General features: G+C 37.2%; 1 long non-coding RNA gene across 1 annotated transcript; it reads left to right on the forward strand.

Moving 5' to 3' along the window:
* Nucleotides 1-9178: 9178 nt before the first annotated feature.
* LOC135773471 (uncharacterized) lies at nucleotides 9179-12164 on the forward strand. The gene is made up of 5 exons (XR_010543531.2): nucleotides 9179-10277; nucleotides 10602-10699; nucleotides 10840-10925; nucleotides 11006-11121; nucleotides 11258-12164. It is a non-coding gene; the product is annotated as an uncharacterized lncRNA (long non-coding RNA).
* Nucleotides 12165-23558: the final 11394 nt, after the last annotated feature.

A 23558-nucleotide genomic window follows, 5' to 3' on the forward strand; every position in this document is an offset into this window, starting at 1 on the left:
AACTTGAGATTATAATCATCCAACTGGGTAAAAAACTGCAGAAATTGATATACCCTTTTATATTCCTTACAACAGTAAAGTTGTTATGAGATGTTTATTTCTATTTTTTAATGCATTATCTTATTTTTTCAGAAAACTAATTGTATGAGAGATTCATGAATCTGTAAGAATCATCTTATCCGTAGTCGCTAATAAAAGCAAAATCAATTTCGGAAAAGTCTCCCCGCTCCTCACCGGCAACGCCTCCAGGCAGCTATATCAGTCATACGAGACCAAATCCTATCTATGCACCAAAACAACACATCGTATTTTCGACTTGTTTCGAGGATTTCATTGTGAGGAAGTCACATGAAAATTTATGCAAATACATCACAATCTTCCTTGGTGCTATGGGGAGGGTCTCGCGCAAGCCGAGCACCACCATACAGATGAATGGGAACGCTAGCGGACAGCTTTCTCCAAATATTTTAGAGCTCCTTGCTGTCAGATGAGCATTCAACTGCTACCGCTTATCCTCTGCAGTTTCACAGGATTGCACCAGCTCTAAACTCTGCTTAAAGTTACCTAGCGGGTAACTTTATCTGGGCAGCTCCCTGTGGTACACTTCTATCCTATTGCCCCTTCTCACTTTTGATTATGTCTGTCTGCCCATGTGAAAAGCTTAAGTCAGTTCACTCAACTCACTGCTATATTGGCAACACCCAGTTATGATACAGCTCAAGTAGGCATTACATTCAACAACATGTTTCAAATTAAGAATCAAATGATTAAATGATAAATTGTGTTTTCACAGCTATGTTTAGTTAAATATAAAGGTTCTTCGAATGTTCACGGTTCTTTATGGAGCCATTCAGCAAGAAACGGTTCTTCTATGGGAACGCATTAGAGGTCTTTACGGGTCCACTTAAGCCGAAGGTATACTAGGGACACTCCACTACAAACAATTAAACAAAGGCAATAACAGTATTTGCACGCACACTATGGTTTTTTCCAAGAACTGAAAACTGTGGAGCATTTTCTTCACCATAATGTTGGATTTATGTTCTTTGTTTTCTTGTTGTTTGTTTTAAACTTTGTTTGCAATGGTGGATCGGCTACTTTTCTTCACCTATTCAACATTTTTGAATGTACTGTAAATGTCGCAAATCACTGCTGCCCTGACGGCCTGGGAGAGTAATAATTAAAATAAGAAATAATTTGTATTGCGTACATGTCGAACATGGCCATCCACACATAACCGCAGTGCATCCACACATAACCGCAGTGCATAGCGCGAGCCAGATGCGGAAAAAAGTATACCCAGCCCTTTAGATCCGAAAACCTATGATCCAGTCTCGGCTTATTTAAAATAAATGTGTCTTTGCCGAATGGACCCCAGAAGAGCCGTACTATATTGCGTGTGTGCATCGAGTCCGTTTCCAACCCCCCCTCTGATCAGCAAGAGCAGTTGCGACATTGTGTGGCTGGCGGTAGGTTAATTTTCATTCAGCCAGACCTGTCAATCTTTTTTTAAAGCACATCTTAACGATTACCTTGGTGTCGCTGTCAGATAACAAATGAAAATAGATAGAAAATTGTTTGCGAGGCCACCGGGGTTTCTTTCGATCTGACTAGTACAGTGCTGCAGACTACAGACACGTCATTGTTGGGTCAAGACTGGTTGCCACTTGGTCGGACTCAGGTCTAATTTTCTCGGGTTTGTGTCGGGTAGGGTCTTTTTTTAAAGAAAAAAAAGATTTATGTGCGTCGGGTTTGGATAATAAATTATTTTCGTAATTTCTGGTTGGGTACATTTTTTTTGGACCCGAGAAGACCTTCACATCACACCTTTATTTTTAAGAGTGACTGGCTGAATCCAAAACCGCATACTTACTGAATAGGTACTGAATTATAAGTACCTACTAAACGAGCACTAAGACAGTACTTACATTCGAGTTAGTATAGACAACATCTGCAATATTAACGTTATCATGTGACCTATGACAGCGAAGATGACATCACAATACCGTGAGAGCGACTCGAAATCAGACTTCTGCATATGATTTCTGGAATTTTTATGTCATCCCCTTATTGGTTCTTACAGCGGTGCATGAACTCGTACAAACCTAATAACAGGCATGAAAACGTATGCGTTTGTATGAGGGACAGGTGCACTAACACCTGATTGCGTCACTAACTTGACAACTTTCTACGGTCTCTGTCAGTGTTTGCAATGATTGATATGTCTGCACAAAGAAGAGGTCGGGCAGCTGCTCAAAGATCTCGCCTTTGAAGAAGTTTTATACTCTGAAAAATAATGAATAATTAAGATCTCTCTTAGATATCATACACCAGAATTACATTGCTAGGCCACCTCAAAAGAAATGCACAATATTATATAACACATTATTTTTTAGTGGACAAAAATGAGTAAAACAAGCAGACTGTAATTTAATATGTATTGTCAGATGACAGCTGTGTTGAATACAAACTAGACAAATGCAGGCCATATGAATATATACATTTTTAGTGAAGCAATTATGCTCTTTTATTTACTTAAAACAACAGGAAACATGAATAAAAAAAAAGGAATTTATAAAACCATCACAATAAATGAAAACGTATAGAAGTGAAATCCTTTTAAAACAAAACTTTATTTAAATGTATTTTTCTGACAAACTATCCCATATTTACTGTCATCTCAGCACAGCTGTGTCAATTCTGCAGCTTTATTTTGATAAATCAGCAAAGCACTTTGTGGGATATCCTGGGTCTGTGTGTAAAGTCAGGGTGCTGAGGAACAGCCCTAAGTATCGAAATCACCCGATTGGCTGGGGTCCGGTTAAAATGACGATTGCTTTGCTTTCCCGTGGCCCTGGGAAAGCTAGGATAGATATGTGTCCATCAATGCTTGCTTCTTGAGAATCTGGCCGGACTCGGTAGGGCATCCGGGGATTTCTCGCCTACTCATTTTCTAAATACTGAGGTTTCGGACATATTACTCTCTTCACGTACTGTTTCCCCTACTATATTGTCGGTAAGTAGGCGGTTTCGGACAATACTTAAATACACGTGCGTCTGAATCTCGTGAAAAAATAGTCAAAAATTCCGGTAATTCTCGCCTACCCTTTTACGTATACTGAGGTTTCGGACATACTGCTTTTTGCCTACTATATAGTATGGCGGTATGCGGTTTCGGATTCAGACACAGCTTTAGATTATGTATTTTATCACCAGTGTCAATAAAAAAATACATGGCCAGAGCTTACATGCTGCAGTCAACCTTCACAGACAGTCTGATGTCACAGAGAAGCAACTGCAACAGCAAGGCACACTTCAAAACATATGAGTCACTTCTGAGTCTTACAGCCTTAGCTCAACATGTGAAGTCACATAAGGTTTCTGTCTAGATTTGAATTTATTCACTTCCGTATATAGTATATCTGCCCACTGTGTCAACCATTTCCCCCACGGTAGTTAGCAAACTTTTGTTTATGCCAAGTCAAAAGATCTAAAGAAACATCTTGCGAGTGCTAATCAAAACGTCTGAGAGGCAGTGAGCTTGTAACACCTAGATATGAAACCGTATCAAAGCCCAAGTCCAAGGCTCTGTTCTTCAAAAGGATCTCTCGCTACTGACTCCACATAGCTGCAAACCTTGGCAGCAGAATTCAGTGCACATTTAGGATTTTAATTAGCACCATCGGTGGCATTTAATGTTTCATTTTGCAATTAGCAAAGAGGAACTAAGATTAAGTTAAAACAACTTACAGACTTATTCGGTTGTGCCTTGTATGGGAAATCTTTTGTTCCTAGATCTAAAATGCAGGACAAATTCAAAATTTTGCATCACTTTCTGCAGCAAAATTTTAATGAGATCTTGTTGGAGATTCTGAAAAATGTAATTGATTATTAGGCCCACACAGAATCTTTACCCACATAACTCAGCAGGAATCAAACGCCCATCATTCACAAAATGATACACATCCCCCGCACCTTTGTTGTTTGTTTATAAAATATTTTGTCTAATTTGATCGTAATATCAGTTATCGGTTAGTCTCACCCTCAGGCGGCACGCCCACAAAGCGCCCACAGTCCGTTCACTAACTGTCTTATCCATTTGTGCATACTAATCAATGTGGTCAGTCCTAATGTGATTGGATATCTTCAACGGGATTCCCGGGAGCCTTGTGTGCAGTCAGTGGACTTCAGCGGTCCACTAGTAAACAAAGCCGTTATTACAACTATTTCAGGACTAGAACAAAGGTTGCACACTGGTCTGTGTGATGTATGCCATTAAAATTAGATCTTCCTACACAAACTGAAACTGAAAGGATCTTTGAAGAACTAAAAATGGTCAAGAACCTTAGTTTTTCTCATGATATTTTTAGAACAAACTTGATCTCTGCATCAAACTTGCAAGACACCTGTACACTGTCACTGATAATGATGTATTACGTTCTTGTCAAGGACACAATGTAATTTTTTACACATCATTAAGCTTCCAAAGCAAAACTACCCAACAGTAACCTATGAGTCAACTATCTACATTCGCCATTTTGCCTTACTCCTCACAGGAGGAGAAAACACACTGTAAAAGATGATGTAGAATTTATGTTACTTTAACTTAACAAATTAAGTAAAACTATTTCAACTCGTTTTATAAGTTACGTCAACATATCACAAGTCAAAACTTAAGAAGCACCTATTGTCCGATTCACGTTTTAAAATTTCCTTTGGTGTGTAAGTGTGTATTAGTACATGTTAACTAGGGATGCCCCAATTCTCAATATATTATTGAACCGTTCGGTTCTACCCCCACGGTCCAATACGCGCATGTGAATTGCGGTTTTCCGGTTTATCCATCCAAATCTGTCAGTTTTATATTCCCTGCACTTTTGTTAATGTGTGCGCCCGTGTGATCTGCACGCTTATAAACGCCACAGCGAGTTGATATCCAGTCACTGTGCGCTAGCTGCGTTAACTCAGCTTGAACTCTGCTTGCAATGCTGGTGTCAGATTTCATTCGCGCGCACACACACACCCAACAGAAGTACGGCAACAAAAAGAAACAGCACAACTGTCTTTTAAGTCTGAGGTGTGGATGAATTATTTTCGCGTGTAGATTACATACAACATCAATGTAAAGATGCAAATTCGCGTGGGGCAATGCGAATGATGCAAATTGGGCTTGTTATTGATGCAAAACATGCGTTATTTGCATCAAACACGTCTTCCGCGCAAGTTGAAAAAGTTCAACTCAAGAAGAGAATGCGCCTGATGCTAAAATAAATCCCACCAGTAATCTTGATTGAGAGACGCATTTTTGGTTTCTACACAGACAGCATAATGTTGGATTTAACAGTAGTGCAGTAAGGTATAGCCTTCATTTACAATGTAAAGTTTACTTTACTAAGTACAGGTATATAAAATGGCCAATTTATGCAATGTAATGAATTCACATGTTCCCCAGTTTGAATAGGATATCATTTTTATATGTCTTTGTTTAATTATATCTTATATTATTGTATCAATACACTAGAAATATGTAAAATGATTTTTGCATTTACATTAAATAAAGAGAACTACAATTAAAACCAGTATTTTTGCTTCTTAACATCTCACTGTTACTGTTACCGAAGCATAGAATAATAAAAAAAACACTTTAGTAGGCCAAGGCATCAGAACCGAACCAAAAACCGTGGACAAGAACCAAAAATTGTATTGAACCGTGAACTAAGTGTATTGTTGCATCACTAATGTTAACGATATGTAAAAGGTACATACCCAAAAGTAAATGATGACGCGAGTTATCATCTCCAATGTAAATCTCTTTTCTTGGACTACAACAAACACACAGATTGTTAGTTAGACAAGACCGACATTGTCATAATTCCTCCTGCTTCTGACTCACAGCCTGTAAGTTTACTCCTGTTAGCAACCGAATCTTTCAAACATGGTTAGGAGCGTCACATTTCCGGCTGACGTCAGAGGTATTCAGGCCAATCACAACGTAGGCTACAGATTAGCTGGCCAATCAGGCACACAGAGCTATTAAAATTCGTGCGTTTCAGGAAGAGAGTGAAATCTAAAGCTACGAAAATGTAGGGTATGTGGAAAATAATGTGCTTTTTTAACCATAAACCACGCAAACACATTGTATTATACAAAATACACAAAATAACAATGTTTTTAGCAATGAAATAGGTGCTCTTTAAAATATTAGGTTGAATTGACTTGCAAAACCAAGTTGTTTTAAATTCATGCTGCATTATTTATACACTGCACCCATTCCCTGAGCAAAACAGATGGTATAAGAAAGATACCGATCCAGTCATGCATACTGACTTACAACGGATGCAATTTATCATAATTGAGAACGGAAACTTCCCAGGGTGAAAAATTACATTAATTTACACTATGATTAAATTAATAACTGACTAAGGTGCAATGAAGATCAGGAGCCACAAATATGATGCGTAAATATCATTAAAAAGACTGCTACTCTTGAACTCTTAACAGATTTGCAATCTACATCTGCTTCTTTAATGCCTTGCTGTAAAGTTTGGCCAAGCAGATCATTCTGAGCAAAGTCCTTCGATACGACATCATAAAAAATGACATGTAGGGAAAAAAAGAAGCTGAATTAATTACCGTGCCTGCCAAGTTACATTTCCCATATGTTGGAGTCAACTGTGGTTTATTTGATGTTGTATCTCAAAGTCTGTGCGAATGGCCAGTTAGACAGCTAGAACTGCATGGCCAAATTGCACTGGGTGATGCTGGCATGGCCTTCAATTTACACAGTCTGACCCTATTTTGTAAGCTGACTAGCTGTGTATGAAGGGAATGATGTGAGGTCAGTGTTGGTTTTGTATAGAATAATAATGAGCAGGGCTGTGACTGGTACTGCTGATCCTGCATCTGTTGCCAGCATTCAGAATAAACAATAAAGAATAGGACAGACGTGTGTATTCATTAGGTTCAGCGTCATGGGATGTTGAAGGTGACCACACAGCAAATTTTGCAGTTAAAATTACTGTGTTAATGGAAATATAAAGAGTTCAGAGTTCATTTAACACTATATTGAGTTAATTTTTTTGGTGTTGGTGTCAAAACATCAACCCCATTCACACAGCACTTTAGTCGTATAAAATATCTGTAAAATTTGCAGAGGCTTCTGTGTGAACACAAAAAATCTGAGATCGCTCCAACAAAGAGGACCTGCAGTAGTAATGTAACGCCCCTTATGGCATTGTTTCTGTAATTGTTCACACAGAATGGTTTTTGTAAATATTATGGCAATGTTACGGGATGCAATCCCAGAACATTTACGAGATTGTTTGTGTTCACACAGTGGGATCTCTTCTGAGGTTCCATATTTTGCTGTGCAGCCGTGTCCACCACCTTTAAAACTGGCAAATGCTTTCAAATTGTTTCATTGTCTGGACTATCAGAAGTCTATTGTCGGACCCATTTTGAGAGCACCTAACAATGCACATGCTCTCTCCATGTCTTTATTCCTCCACCCATGCTAACAGCGGCAGGTCTAATAAAGCATGAGTCAGACGTTACAGTCAGTGCTCTTGGAAAGGAGAACGCTCGCCTATTAAGTTAACAGAGACACGCATCAAGTCGAGGGGTGATAGACAGCATGAAATGCTGGACAATTTGTCAAACAATGAAAGATTCACAATGATGCTAGAGAGATTTATCATCCCAAATCACAAGCAGCGCTTTACATGCTTGGTGTTAAATGGAGCTGAAATACCTAAACTAACAAAACAAAAGACAGCAGCACAAACACAAGGGTGAAATTATGCTCGTCTCTTGTCTGACAAAGCCAGCCGCCTATTTTCCTACCAATTTTCAAGTGAAATCACTCTTTGCGAGTGTCGAGGCATGTTAAAATGCACTGTAGGCCTTTCCTAGAAAGCCACCTTCCAAGTCACTTGAGATTTTGTTGAAAGCCAAGTGCCAGATTTGAACTGTGACACTTCAAAAGCTCCTCTTTTTTGTTAAAGTACAACAGCAGAGATCTTTTGGGAATGTCTTTGATGTTCTCATTGAAGCTAGCGGCTCAGATGATGAGTTCTGAAGGAAGCCTCCGCTTAACCTGGAGACACTGACATGGGGGTAAAAGTTGGGTCCTTCCATCAGACTGTCAAAACACTACTTAAAACTTAAAGAGGCAGTTTCCCGGACAGGGTTTAGATTAATCCAGGACTAGGCCTAAGTTATATTAGGACATTAAAGTAGTTTTTACAAACAAATATTGGTGTGCATCTTGAGACAAAGCAATGTCACTGATATATGTTAAGATATGTCAGTGCAACGTGGTTTTAAATGAAGGCAGCTCAAACGTGCATTTTAGTCAGGGATTAGGATAAGACCTGTCCGGGAAACCACTTAAAGGGTTAAATGGCATGAACAGGGTAAAACATAATAGCATGCAAAAGTATCATGTTTTTTGCTATAAACTTTGAAAACGTTTGTCTGTGAAATCCAGTCTTTATCTCATAGTTTAATTTAGAAAATATAGGAGCATCAAAGATTGATTTCAATCATTGGCATGACCCAATACAGTCTCCTGAAGATGCATATAAATAGCACGAAGTGTAAAACTCGTGCAATACATACGCCAAATTCCACTTTGGCGTGCATATGATACGCCAGTCATTCCCATTCACTTAAACGGTGCATCTTTTTTTGTCGTTTTATTTATTGGTTTCTCAATTTTTTTCTGTTTTTTAAACCATTTTCGCTTGGGTTTAGGGTTAGATTTTAGATTTCCTAATGAGGTTATTTAATATACAGGTTTCTCCATGTTTTTGTCCATATTTAAGCCATGGTCGCTTGGAGTTGGGGTTAGAGTTGGGGTTAGGATGTCATTTTTATTTAACAAAAAGTTGTTCCAACCCTAAACCCAAGCGAAAATTGTAAAAAAAAAATAGCAAAAAATTGCGAAACCAATAAATAAAACGACAAAAAAAGATGCACCGTTTAAGTGAATGGGAAGGACTGGCGTATCATATGCACGCCAAAGTGGAATTTGGCGTATGTATTGCACGAGTTTTACACTTCGTGCTATTTATATGCATCTTCAGGAGACTGGGCTGTGACCATACTTAGCCAATATTAAATACCTAAAGGTTATTTTTCACAGAATGTCCTTTACATTATGTAGGATGACTTTATGTACACAGCAAAATCACCAGTGTTAAATTTTCAGGGATGGTGTTAAATACACAGTGTTGATGCTGTTTTAACACTATCTGGTAATAAAATAACACTGCCATTGCTAGGCCAGTGTTATATTCACGACAGTGTCAGTGTAAAACAAGGGTGTTATCAGATTTCACTCTGAGCGGTGTAAATCAAGCCACGCCTCCACTAAACATATCCTGTCAGGGATTTTACCGCCATTTTCTTTCACAGGAGGACTGAAGAGATCAGGTAAATCAGTCTCATAATATTCACATGGTTTAGCTAAATTAAACTGTTATTTCTCTGTCTGACTCTACGCAGCCATATGCCAAAAAAACCTAAATAAGATATTTTTCCCATTTTATTTCCCCTTTGTTCGTTATTTGGTTCAGTTTAATCAGAGCTACCTTGTGTTACGTTGTTCCCTTGTTAGTTTAGTATAAAGTTAAACTGCTAGCTAAAAGTTTTAACCAATAAGGATAATATTAACAGGAGATATGAACGAAAGAATTGAACCATGATAAAACGCGACATGCACTACAAATTGAAGGTATGAAATTAAGTTAAATGAAAGCTCGTTTATTCACCATATGATGCTCGTTATAAGGTAATCATATAGGCTAAATACCGTGAGTTAACGAGGTCGTTTACATGCACGTGAGTGCACGGATATCGGTTAATTATTCAAATTACTGAAAAACACGGAGAAAACCGCAACCGCATCGTCATGTGTTTTTCTAAGATGTATGCAAACAGGGGAAATATCGCCAAACCAACAATTAATTTGACCAAAACCTCACAATATATCATCATTTGTATGCACAGATTGGATGCATTGTGTGTTGTAAGCTTTTCGTGGCGCTAGATGTCAGACAGATGCAAATGGCAAATACATACGAAAGTGTAAAACGTGTATGGCGAACATTTGTTTTTCTGTCATTATAGATGCTAGTTTGGTGAAAGTTCACACTGAGTGCTTCAAATCATTCAGAAGAGATGCTGTTTTTAGGGCAGTTTATTAAAGAAGACCTAACATGGATGACTTCCAATGAGAAACGACTGCTAATACTTATATAAATTCATTACAGAAGGTAAGTTTATATATTTATACATATAAATCATTTTATTTGACATAACTGAACAGTTAACCAATCTTTTTAGTATATGTAGTTTTGTACATATTATGATTATTATTATTAATCTGGAAAGAAACTCACATGACCTGATGCCAACTTTAATAAAAATATATTATCTTCTCATACATCGTTTTGCTATTGATGTCATATTAAATAGCAATCAAATTGATTACTATTTTGAAAATGTATAAATGAAGATTCATATTTTGTCTTGAGTGCTGTTTTTAATATAAAAAGAATATTGAGTTTTCAGAGTCTTTATTGTCATTTTTGTGATAGGACCCTACCAAACTATATTTGAATACGGCATACCCATGAATTCTGGAACTGTTATTCCTTAACCCAGTTTGGAGGATAAGAGCTTACCAACTAGTTATGTGAGTACACACAGTACATTTGTACTGTACACTGTCTCTAACATGATTTATTATACTGAGATTATTTTGATTCAAATAACGGTTAAAACTGCACCCTTTTTGGTATTTTCTTGACTCTTTTTGTCTTTGAAAATCTGCAGAAATATGCTGAGGTGATGTATTGCAAAATAGCCAACATACAACAATATGGATGACCCTCTGTCTGGTCAACAGGAGTTTAAATATGGTAAGTGTACATGGGTTTGCTACTTTTACAGTTTTAAAGTTTAACTGTATACTCATGGTGTTTAAATTCTGTTTTGCTAGGACGGGACAGTGATGTGGCAGCTCTTCCCTGGCTCATTCACCTCTTGCCTTTCATTTGTGAAAGGAAGAAAGAAGAAAGAGGGTCAATGTGCAACTGAAGCTACTGGTTGTGCTGTGTAAGTTTTTGGTATTTTGTTCTAGTTATTTATTCAGCAGTTAGTTTGCTTGCATTGTTCACCCCATGTAAATGCATACAAGTTCATAAATACACATCAAATACATTCATCAAATACACTCTTTTAAAACACTTAGGTGATGAGCATCAATCCATGCTTTGAGGGGGATGAATCGGCACAGCCCTGCCTGCACTGCGTTGGGAACAGAAGTTGCATCCAGAATTTTTGCATCATTCTGGACCAAAAAGCCATTCCCTCCATGATGAAGACCACTGATGCAGCCTTCCACTACATCATGAGTAAAACAACTACAGAACTAAATACCAGGTTGGAACGTATTTAAGAAAAATGAAACGTCTTTTGAATTGAAATGTCTGTTTTGTTATGGATAAATCTTTAGTATTGTGAAGGATAAGCATTTCTGCCTGCCAGTAAGGTAATTGCAGTGTATTTTAATGTTCAAGTTTTGAGTAGGGTGACTAATTTTTTTTTAACTCATTTGATTTATTAAAGACCTTATAATAAGTGGTTTTCATGTCACTGAGCTGTGGTATAAGATAACTTTCATTATTCCATACTGTATTCTGTTTCTAATTGTAGCTGAGGTATTTAAATAAGCAGTGTTAAATGCAAAGTGTTGTGTGTATCAATGTAAATATTAAATGTGATGTACTTTAATAAAAAGAGGTTTTGCAATATTTCTTGTCATTTGTCTTTTATAGAAACAACCCATTAGCAACAAAAGTGGCTATTAATCAGTATTTTAACACTTAACATTGTTGAATTCACATTACACTGGTGTTGACCTTAAATTAGGAGTGTTAATTTTTAACACTGTATTTCTGTGCCAACACCAGTGTAGTGTGGAAACAACAATGAATAGTGTTGAACAGAGTGTAAAATTTAACAATATTGAGTGTTAAATTAACATATAATGAGTGTTGTTAAATTAACACTACACTTTTGACTAAATTAACACAGTGTAGTGTGGACACATATACACACTTTTCCAGTGTTAAATTTGACACCCTGGGTGTTATTTTAACACCAGTGATTTTGCTGTGTAGGAATATACTTTACATGGGTTTTCGCAGGCAAAGTCACATATGATCTGTTACAGTCCAACCCCTTTCACACAGTATGTTGAACCCAGAAAATTCTCATAAAATTGCCAGTGTGCCACCTGCGTGAACGCAAACACATCCTGTAATCGATTCTGGCATTGCTCCCATAAATGGAACATAGTAACATAGCATAACATTTGTGTGAACAAAAGGCAGCAACAATGCGGCAAGTGGTGTGTGAGAATGCGTGTTATCATTCCGCTTTTTGAAACAAGGGTTTTAAATGCAGATCAACATTTATAACAAAATATCAGGGAGCTTGTCACTATACGTGCAGATTCAAGATGAGATAGATCGGCAGCATAATGTAACAGCACGTCATTGCGATAGTTTATGATTGAAACAAAGAAAAACAAATTTGAGGGAAAAATTGCGGTGTAAAATTGTGTGAAAAATACTGTGTTTTTTTCACATGAAACATGAACACATGTTATACTGCGTACTGTGAACACAATCAAAGCTTCAAAAACACAGAAAGAATGGGACCTTTAAAGTGTTCGTCCAGAGAAGAGCTGCGGCAGGGTTTGTAAGTTAGCAAGTCACAGCTTCCATTGGTGACACCTCAAAAGGAGTGTGAGGTAGAGATGTAATTCAACACATATTAAACTACCGATGAGGAAAAAGCCATCAGGTGCCCAGGTTATGAAAAAAGGCAAAGATAAGGATAAACGATAAAAGATAAAAGTAGCCTGGGTATAAAGCTCACTCATCTCAATATAAGTGTATAATGAAGTATATCTAATATATATTTATATTGCCTGCTATGCAGTTACACATAGAGCAGTAATATTACATTTTTACAGAGATGGAACATAATTAAGTCCAAAATAAATCAAAACAGAAACACATTTTTGGTGACAAAAATATAGTTCATAAATGTATCCAGGGATTGAATTTGTTAGTTTAGTGCAAGGTTTTAGAAAAAGGTTAATAAAAGATTTACTTACCCTTATAAAATAGAAATAGAAAGCACTATTTATATTTATTAAGTATTATACATTTAATAATAGAATTTAAATGCAGTACATATCCAGAAATATTGCTTTTTTATGTTAAATAGCTCTGCAGCCATCCGTCAAGATATCCATCTCTGGCCCCAAGCCAGTTTGAGTTTGAGACCCCTGCTTTAAGGGATCTTTACAGGATGTGTGTGAACGCACACACAGATTCCAGAAAATCATTGGTAGCGTGAATGAACCAAAACGATCAAACGATCTCTGGACAAATCCCGGACACATTTTCTGTGTAAGTTCCAAAAACCGTGTGAGAAAAGGGCTTATATTACACATATTTACAGTTAAAGCAAGAACTTTTTCACCACTTGCTGACTAAGCAGTTCAAATTGGATGACACACAGCAGTTTATAATCAATTAACTTAAACAGTCAATCATGGGTTGGCACATAATGAGGAAACAGCATTCGCTGTGGCTCTTTGAATATTGAACTTAACTTGTTGAGGTATTGCTTGGGAAAGCTAAAGGAGTGTACTTTAACAAAACACCAAAGAGAACAGAAAGTACATTATGGGAAAACAGACCTGATAGCACACAAAAGAAGTTCATTAAAGACAGACATAGGCTACCATTTAGCAAACAGGCTGCGCTGGGGAAAAAAAGTCATGCTGAGAATTAGTAAACAACCATGCATAAAACATCAATACATATTTGACGCCTACACAGACTAATATATAACCAACGATTTTACACCATTAGACAAACTAGCAATCGTGCATCACCCATTCACAAAAGGCATAATAATAAAAAAACACCTACTACTATACATAAACAAAAATATTGAAAAACAAATCCCTTTAAGCTAACCTCCATACATCTCCCCATTCTCCTATTGCATCTCTGAGGAAAGCTTGGGGGGAAAACAATGTTCTTTACATCAACACCACATGAAAATCAAGTCAGAATCCATAACGCTCTCCCACAGCAACACAGGGATACAGAGAAACACACACACATCCAGACGTACAGATGCACACCCTCCTTTCAGGGTCTATAAATCATAGGGGAGCTGAAGCAGAATTCCTCCGCTATCCATCTGCACTGTGGAGTTCAGGTTGGCCGCTTGGCCTCGCAGCTCTGTCAGCACTTCTAACAGCGTTACCCCATGACTTCTCAGCCCCACCTGTATATATTCATTCCTATCACCATGTCCTATGCCTTATTTATAGGACCGCACAGATGGTATGTAGGGTGTTTAGTGGTAAATTACTTCACCTATGCAACATTACTAAAGCCGTATTATGACCTTACTACAGGAATATGGCACAATTTTTGGTCTTGCTGAGTATTGGTAAGGTACTGTATGTCACAATAAATTTGCTGTTCAGTTTACTTAAAAAAATGAATTAACATTACACAAGCCAGTTTCTACTCATTCACTATTTATTTCTGAATTAAAGCAGTTGAGAAGTTGATCATATGTGATCCTGCCTGTGAAAACTGGGCTGGGCAAAAAAAGTGTAGCTTTTCAGCTATAGTTTTTGAATGTCTCCAACTACAGTTTCAACATGATTAGGGCTGGGCAAAAAAATCGATTTTTCGATTAATTGTTTTTCTTAAACGTGGTCAATTCAAAATCGATTCCCAAAGAGCCGATTTTTTCTTTCATATTTATTTCTGCAAACATTGAACGTAAGATAAACGTTAATCTAATTACTAGTCTTCTTCACTAGATGTCAACCTCTTTTTTGCCTTGCGCGATGTTACCAAGGAGCGAGAGGCGAGCCTGTCATTCATTCATTCAGTGCTTAAAATGGCGGTTTCAGGTGCTTCATCGCCGTTGATGCCACCTTCACATAAAAAGTCAGAGGTATGGAAGCATTTTAGATTTCACAAGCAAGACGACGATGATAGTGTTCTTTTTATTAATTATTCACTTATAAACTACTGTTCACTGTTCTTTTTTATGAATATAGTATTTGTATTAAATCTATATTCATCGAGTTGAATCGAGATTCGAGTATAAAAAGTGAGCCGAGGACCGGAATCGAAAATTGAATCGGGAATAGAAATCGAATCGATTTGTTAGCTTGTGAATCGAAATCGAATAGATATGGAACATCTGAATCGATACCCAACCCTAGTGAAAACCTATAGCTAAAGTAATTTTTTGTGATTTACTGTTTTCTAGATAAAATCATTTTATATAATGTAAAGAACATTTTTAAAATATAACCTTGATATCTTTATTATTGACTGAGGAAGGCCATGTCAAAAATTGAAATCATAGTGACATTAATGCGTGAAATCAAACTTTGATGCTCTTAATCTCATAATTATATTATGATACTTTAGCCTGGATTTCACAGACAGGGTCACACGTCAACACATGGACTGAACACTAAATACACTGGGGTAAAACAGTCTGAAAGAACTTTCAAATGCTTTTATTATTGTTTTTTATAAACTAGTAGTATTAGTAGTAGTAGCATTTGGTACTTTTTTTAGGAGAGCATGCACTTAAAGGCATAATGTTTGATTTTTGTTCTTCGTTTTCTTGTTGTTTATTCTAAACTTTGTTTGCAATGGTGGATCGGCTACTTTTCTTTACCAATCCTAAATTTTTGAATGTACGGACGCAGAAGAGAGTATACCTGGCCCTTTAGATCCAAAAACCTGCGATCCAGGCTAATTTAAAGGTGGGGTGCACGATTTCTGAAAAACGCTTTGGAAGAGTCGGGCCGACTACCAAAATACATTTGTAGGCAATCAGCAGTAAGGGGCGTGTCTACTAACCGACATCGTTGCCTGGGTTGCGTATGTGTGGGGCGGGGTATAAATAGAAGGACCAGATTCTATTGGGGTAGGGGCGTGTTTGTTTAGGTGATTTCAAATTGGCTTTCAGAGATCATGCACCATGCCTTTAAGCTAGAAGTCAACTTGAATGATTCCTGTCTTCTTAGTATCATTGCAGAATGTTCAAAAGAGCATTATTAGAAATGTCTCAATAAAAATAAAGGAAATATGACCATTTGAATAAAGTGAATTTGGTCAACGTCAAAGGTATTTGATTAGTAATCAGGAAGTAGTGCAGAATTGTATTATTTGTTCTTTATTTTACATCACTTTTTCTCCATTTACATTTTCAAATTTCTATTACTTTGCAATTTTCAGAATTAAATGAATTCCACATTAATGTGATTTTGGCACATTTTTGCTCACACCTACAAAGTGGCAATTTTAACATGCTTTAATAAATTATCTATATGGTATTTTGAGCTAAAATTCTACATACGTAGTCTAAAGACACCAAAGATTTATTTAAGATCTTAAAAAAGTCTTGTGAACTGGGCATATTTTAGCAGACCCTAGCAGTGAGATTGTGAATTGCAACCAACAGCTCAGTCCACAGCTAAAATGCATAGAGAAGCTACGGTAGCTGACACAGGACAAACATGTTAATGTCTGAGGCAACGTAGTGACGAAACACACTCTGGAGCAACACAGCGGCACGAAATATTGATTTCTATGTAAGGGGCCGCGCATTTTATCTAGATAAAAACAGCTCATTCTTAGATAATAAAAACAATGCAGTTCATTTTGTACGGTCTTTATACACCGCTGATAATATAGTTATGTATATTATACTGCATACCTGTCAAGTGATCCTTCTAAAAGTTACACACTTCACCTTTAATTCAAATATTTTTCTAGAGAGAGAAACAACTGGTTTAATTATATTGTTCAAATGTTTTCCCTGTTACATAGATTGAATCAAACATAATCCCCCAGATGGCTCTATTGACTTTCTCCTTAGATAAGGTTCTTTAAACAGCAGCTGTTTTGATCAGGTTACACGAACAACATATGCTTAGAATTTATGAAGCTAGAAACCAAACAAGGATAGCAAATCTGACCTAGGCGATGTCATATTGCAATATGGTGAAAGCAGTACCTGATCCAACCTTGATGACTTCAGTGCAGGTGGTAATTTGATTGGGTGGTCTGCTCTTAATAAAGCTGCAACACATCACCTTAAGAATTCAAAACAGACAATACAATTATTTTATTACATTAGTAAGGAAGTAACAAAAATGCAGAATTAGAAACAGAATATATTCAAACTATTCAAGCATATAAACATGTTGGGGCGGTTTCCCGAACAGGGATTAGACTAGTCCTAGACTAAAATAAATGCAAGAGCTGTCCAAACTGAAAACAACTTGCACTGACATATCTTAAAATACATCAGTGCCCTTTGTTTTGCATCAAAATGCACACAAGTAATGTTTTTAGTAAGACATGTTTGCTTAAACTTGTTAAATTTCCTTATTAAACTAAGGCCTAGTCCTGGTTTAAGCTAAGCACTGTCCGGGAAACCACCCCTATATGACCTTAAACTACAATAATTGGATAATAATTTTGTTAATCATTACTTGTGAGTGGGCTACAGTACAGAAGACAACACAAAAACAGTGACTAAGTGCTTATATGCTGTATCGAAAATCATTACAGGGCAAAATCATTAAACAACTTTCCGATATACTTTAAGGGCCTTTACTTTACCAGCTGATATTGCAGCCAATATCAAACAACATTGAAACTGAGCAAAGTACATTCTGCACAAAAATTAGGGAAACCAAGCAGCCAAAAACCTTTTTTTTTTGCCATTTGTTAATGTAAACAAACACTAAACAAATAGAGAAACAAAACAAAAGACAAACAATCAGCAAGTTTAAGGTCTAACATATGTTTTGGCAAATAATCAAGAACTAAGGAAAAACTGTTATTATACTTACCCTCATATTGATCATCGTTAATTTAGCTACTGTGCCAAAGTAAACAAAAACTGCTGGATGCAATCCAATCTTTTATTAATGCCTTAATTGTGCTCACAGATATTAATACATAAAATCAAAACAAAAATTCCTTCATGTACTGAAAATAAGAGCGTAAAATAAACTTGACTAACCCTAACCTTAAAACTCATTAGTTGTAGAACGAGACGGCTAGAATTACATTAATAGGCTCTTGGTGCCATCTAGTTGCAACATATAACATTGCAACAATGTTTACTCAAGTTTATTGCTGAATGTTTTTCAAAGCTCAAGATTGGTATAAAGCAATGATTTAACGGCTAACCTTGTCGTTATTTGTAATACAAATTTAGCTACAAATTGCAGTGAGCATTGTCAAGTGTAATTCTACTTTTTAACTTTATCCAAACTTTTAAGGTATGCTGAGGTTTGCTTACCACAAAGAGCTGTAATCTATTATATACATGGGTGTACATTAGCACTACGCAAATTTGATTAATTATACTAATAGGCCTATTACAAATAAAACATATAAATTACACAAACATTTTCAGTTCAAAGGGCCATCTGTAATAAACTAGACAGAATTACTACCCAGATGATAGGTGTGTTCCGCATGCATCAAAATATCAGAGAAGTACCGCGAGAGCGATTAAAATACAGTTTTAACTCAATCTCGCGGTACTTCGATGTCATGTGCTGATCAGTCTGCGCAGCGATGCATAAAGTCGTACACCCCGTTCCCAAGCTTTACTTCACGTGGTTCTGTGAGTGTCAAACTCAAGCCCCGGCATTCTCATTTAATGTGGCACACGAGAGCTTACAAATTATTTTATTGTTATTATACATTTAATTTTTAGGACCTAAAATGCATTTTATTATCTGCGCAGTTAAGAAATCTATCCAGTAGATGGCAGTGTCGGTATATGTGTAATTCCGTGCAGAAGCGTTCTAGTGGAGTGATAGCGTTGATTAAAACAATACGAATAGACACATTCATGGTCCGGACCTCGGTAAATTTTTCATATTGAAAAATAGAATTTGAAATTCCCTGAATAACTAATTAGTTTTTTTTTAAACGACTTATACTAGCATCCGAGTATATAATTAAATTTGGACCGTTTCCTGCATAATTTAGTGTAATGACGGAGGGCACGGGTGCAGACTAGAGTTCTCAGTGTTGCCAGATCCCATTGTAAAAACTCCTTTTTAAACGTAGTGTTTTAGAAATGAATGAGACACTGATTAGGTGTAGGTTAGTAGCCCTATTAGCGATTTCTCTTATTTATTTCTCAAAGACCAGGTTTAAACTTACTTTTTTATTTAAGGTCAGTTATTTTTGCTTGTTTGTCGTATTAATTTCTGGCAACACGGTGACTAGCACCTAAACTAGAAGTTTACAAATAAGGCGCATCATACAGCGCGGGCAGGTTATTGCTGACTATGTAAGACAAAAGCAGTAATCATCATAATTGTGTCTGTAAGAGTATCAACAGTTTCCAAAAAAAGATAATTTGGGAACAAAGATGTAGAACAATTGGGTTTAAATGAAACATGAAAAATATGTTACAGTTTTTCTCGGTTGCTTAAACACATTTCTTGAAACTATGCCTTAAATTCACAAAACAGTAAACACAATTCCATAACGTCTCCAAACATCCTATTTTCAGGGCAAAATGAAGCTCTAAACTCAAAACCATTCACTCTCACTGAAAAACCAAACTTTTCCCTCAGACATCACACGCTTTCAAAAATACACACCCTACAACATAGTATTACACACTTGTGCAATAAAATCAAAATATATCAAAAACTAGTAAGTTGCTTGTGGTTCTCCCCCTCAAAAACCTTTTCACATGACCAAAAAAAGACACAATCATTGTATGCATTCGTACATTGGCACATTTTATTCATTCCTGTGATCCACATCACAGGCTATATTGGTCCTAGCCAAACAACGAGGGTAAAATCCTCTTGCATGATCCACCCCTGACATTCATCTACTGATATGTCTATCTGTATGGAAGGCAATTTGATGCATTTCTTCATTCCAGTAGAATGGTCCAACAGCGTATGCACTCTAAAGTTAATGTACAGAGCAGTTTTACTGTAAGTATATCTACCTGTTTCCCTCCCTGAAGCCTCTGAAGATGTAGGCAACAGTGAAGCGACTCAAATTAGGCTTTACTCGTTGCTCAGCCTCCCTTATAGTCATACCATGAACAATGACATAGTTAGCTAGAATGGCCTCCTCCTTTCCCTCCTCTTCGACCTATTCCTACATTTCTCTGTGAATCCAAACTCAGTGAACGGATACAGGCCTTTTTATCTATCTATTGAAGGATCTGATTGATGTGTGTTCAATTTTGACATTTAGTGTTTCTACCTTGGTAACTGTTTGCTAATTGAGCCTAAGCTGTGCTCACTCTAAAACCAAACGGTGCAATACAGCACCAAAAGTGGTTCTTTGCTCGTAATCATAGAAGAACCGTTTTTAGTGCCATATAGCACCGGTGAAGCACCAGTGAAGCACCTGTGTAGAACCATATAGTGCTTTGTAGAACCATATGTGGTGCTATAGTGGTGCTATATGGCCCCTTTATGGTTCTACACAGGTGCTACCCAGGTGCTTCACCGGTGCTATATGGCACTAAAAATGGTTCTTCTATGGTTACGATCCAAAGCAACAGTTTTGGTGCTATATAGCACCGTTTGTTTTTTTAGAGTGTAGGTGAAGAGTAATGATAGTGCTTTCCAAATGATGACATGGTGTAAGCACTGAGAAATGTAGAGATTTGTGTGTAGAGTTTTGAAGTAACAGTTCACCAAATCTGATTCATGTTTTAAAGCAGGGGAATAGTGTTTATAGTTCAGCAAAATTATTGTGCTTCTTGAAAATGGCGTTTTGGTTTTGAAATTTTAGTTCAAAAGCCTGGTTAAAGTATTTTAGCAATCGAGAAAAACTGTAACACCCCAATCGTAAATCAGTCAATCTTATCTGAACAGAACATTTGCTATATAACATTCATAGTTCTTGTTTAGTATCTTGTAAAGTTCTTGTTTACAATATTGCTTATTAAAATGATTACAATAATAAGCACTGTTGCAGTAAAAAATAATCCACCCTTAGTCAACAGTCCATACTCCAAAGTGTAAAATGGCAAAAAGATTCGGACAGAATACATTAGATCCCAGGTAAAATTAAAGTATAGTTGAATGTATTAAAACTACACTTAAAGGAACAGTATGTAAGAAATTTATATCAATTAATCATAAAAGGGCCCTGATATGTCACTAGACATTAAGAAATCATTTTCATTTCAAATACTTATATCACTGGTAACAGCAGTCCTGCCAGGATATTGTCATTTAAAAAGTGCAGTTGCAGCCCTCAACTGATGTTTATGATGTCATTTTGTGTATTGAGGGCGATTTATAGTCCCTGACGCGCACCTCACAAAATTTCTAAAGCGGCTTTCACATAGGATGCGGTGTGCGCTGCGCTGCGCTATGAAACCCATTCATTTCAATGGCTTGCGCCGCGCGAGGGCGGTTTTTTGTTGCGCCGAGCAAAGCGCGAGCGCAGCGGAGCGCAGCTTGCGCTCACGCCGCGGTCAAAGTTCAAAATAGTTTAACTTTTGCGCTGCGCTCTGTGACGATTACCCGCGCGGCCAATAGAAACGGGGCATCCAAACAAGCAAAATGGACAGAAGCTTATACTCGGGATTCTCAGAGCTTTATAATACAAGTTTATGCTCCTACAGAGACATCGGAAGGAAAGCCTTGTCATGGAAACACGTAGCAATTCAAGTTGGCATGTCAGGTGTGTTTTAAGTCAAGCAGCTTGTTGTAGGTATGCTGAAAGTAACGTGAAATGGAGACGAGCAACATCAGTCTCTGTATTCCTCGTCGACTATTTAACGCAAATATAAACACTGTAGTAATTTATTGAAAACCCCGCCTACTTTGGTCTGGCCATCAGAGCACAAATCGCTTGGCTGCGCCGAACCCAGCGGCGAGCGCAGCGCACACCGCATCCTATGTGAAAGCCGCATAACAGCGCGTCGGCTCTACGCGGACCGCAAGCGCTGTGATTGGTCCACCAGAACCCCTCCCGTCAGGTAAAAAAAACTGCGTCATAGGTATTTCCGTTTGAGACGGTGAAAACAAAGATGAGCCAAGTTGAGGAGTGATTTAACTCAAACTGCAACATAAATCGCTGTTTATTTACTTCCATCATTGCTGTTCTTCTCAAATTATACACAACAAGTTGCTATTTCTTCTTCGTTTGTGGGTTAACTTGCTTAGCTGCTTCTTCTGTGACGACTTCTGGTGCTACTGTGGTTACACGCGTGATTACTGCCAACCAGCAGTTTCGCGTGTGTTTGCACGTCGACGCGGACGGCGACGCGAAAGTATAAATGAAAACCGACATGGAACCTACGCCGTCGAGGCTACGCCGTAGGACCTACGCACGACTATAAATCGCCCTTTAGCCACCAGTTGTGTGATTGCAGTACCAGTTTTAGCCACAAGTTTTGTTGTTGCAATACCAGTTTTGGCCACAATCCTACATACTGTTCCTTAACACCAAAGCAACACCAAAGAGTTTTTTTTACCTTAAAATAACGTTTCCAAAAAAGTTTCAGTGGTTCATCCACTCAAAACAGGGTAAATGGCACTTTCACATTCGCTTTGCAGCCCTCTATCGGCCAAACCTCGGGGAAACTACAAAAACTTGCTTTACGGCAGACCTACAATCCAATCAGAGCCAGCTATGCTGCAGTATTTACGACAGTGGTAATGAACAATTACGCTTCTAACCTGTAGGGGGAGCAAAGAGCAATAAGTCTTTAGTGTTGCTTTAATGCTTTAAATACTAGCAAGTAAGTTATATGAAGTTGTAAAGTTATGCTTCAAATATACTAATTAAAAGTAAAATGTAACTTTAGTAGTACTTCAGTGGACCTGAAAAAGTAAATACCAGTAATACTTAAATAGATTTTTAAATGTTTTGAAATAAATGGTGTCTCAAAATAGCACAGTTGTTTAGATATTTTTAAGTTAATCTTAAAATTTTACTGAAGACAAATTTGGTTTTTTGATATATTAGCTACAAAAGTAGTGAATCCATGAAAATAGTACATTTACTAAGTGTTTTTTTAAAAAGTGTATTTTAGTGCACTTTTTTCACCTGGGATAGCACTTGTAAACTCTAAATACCCCACCCTGGACCTCCCTAATTTTCAAACCCTGGCTAAAGCCATGGACACATCATCTCAAAGAAATGCTGATGCAAAGGGTTGGTTTTTTAAAGATGACCAGTATGGATAGGAACTTAACTGAAGCAACCTGTGTACATGTTTTCATCATAGTTTCTGTCATAACTGAACCCAGCGGATTATACTAGACTTCAGCATAGATCAGAGCACAATTATTTGTTTAACCATACTTGCCCCATTCATCTGTGATAAATACAAGTTAAATGAGGCTTGTTATTTTTGGTTAATGGTAAATGCTTTATTATTTATTTGATTTTTTA

Source organism: Paramisgurnus dabryanus, chromosome 9 (assembly GCF_030506205.2).
Source record: "Paramisgurnus dabryanus chromosome 9, PD_genome_1.1, whole genome shotgun sequence".
NCBI classification, from domain to species: domain Eukaryota; kingdom Metazoa; phylum Chordata; class Actinopteri; order Cypriniformes; family Cobitidae; genus Paramisgurnus; species Paramisgurnus dabryanus.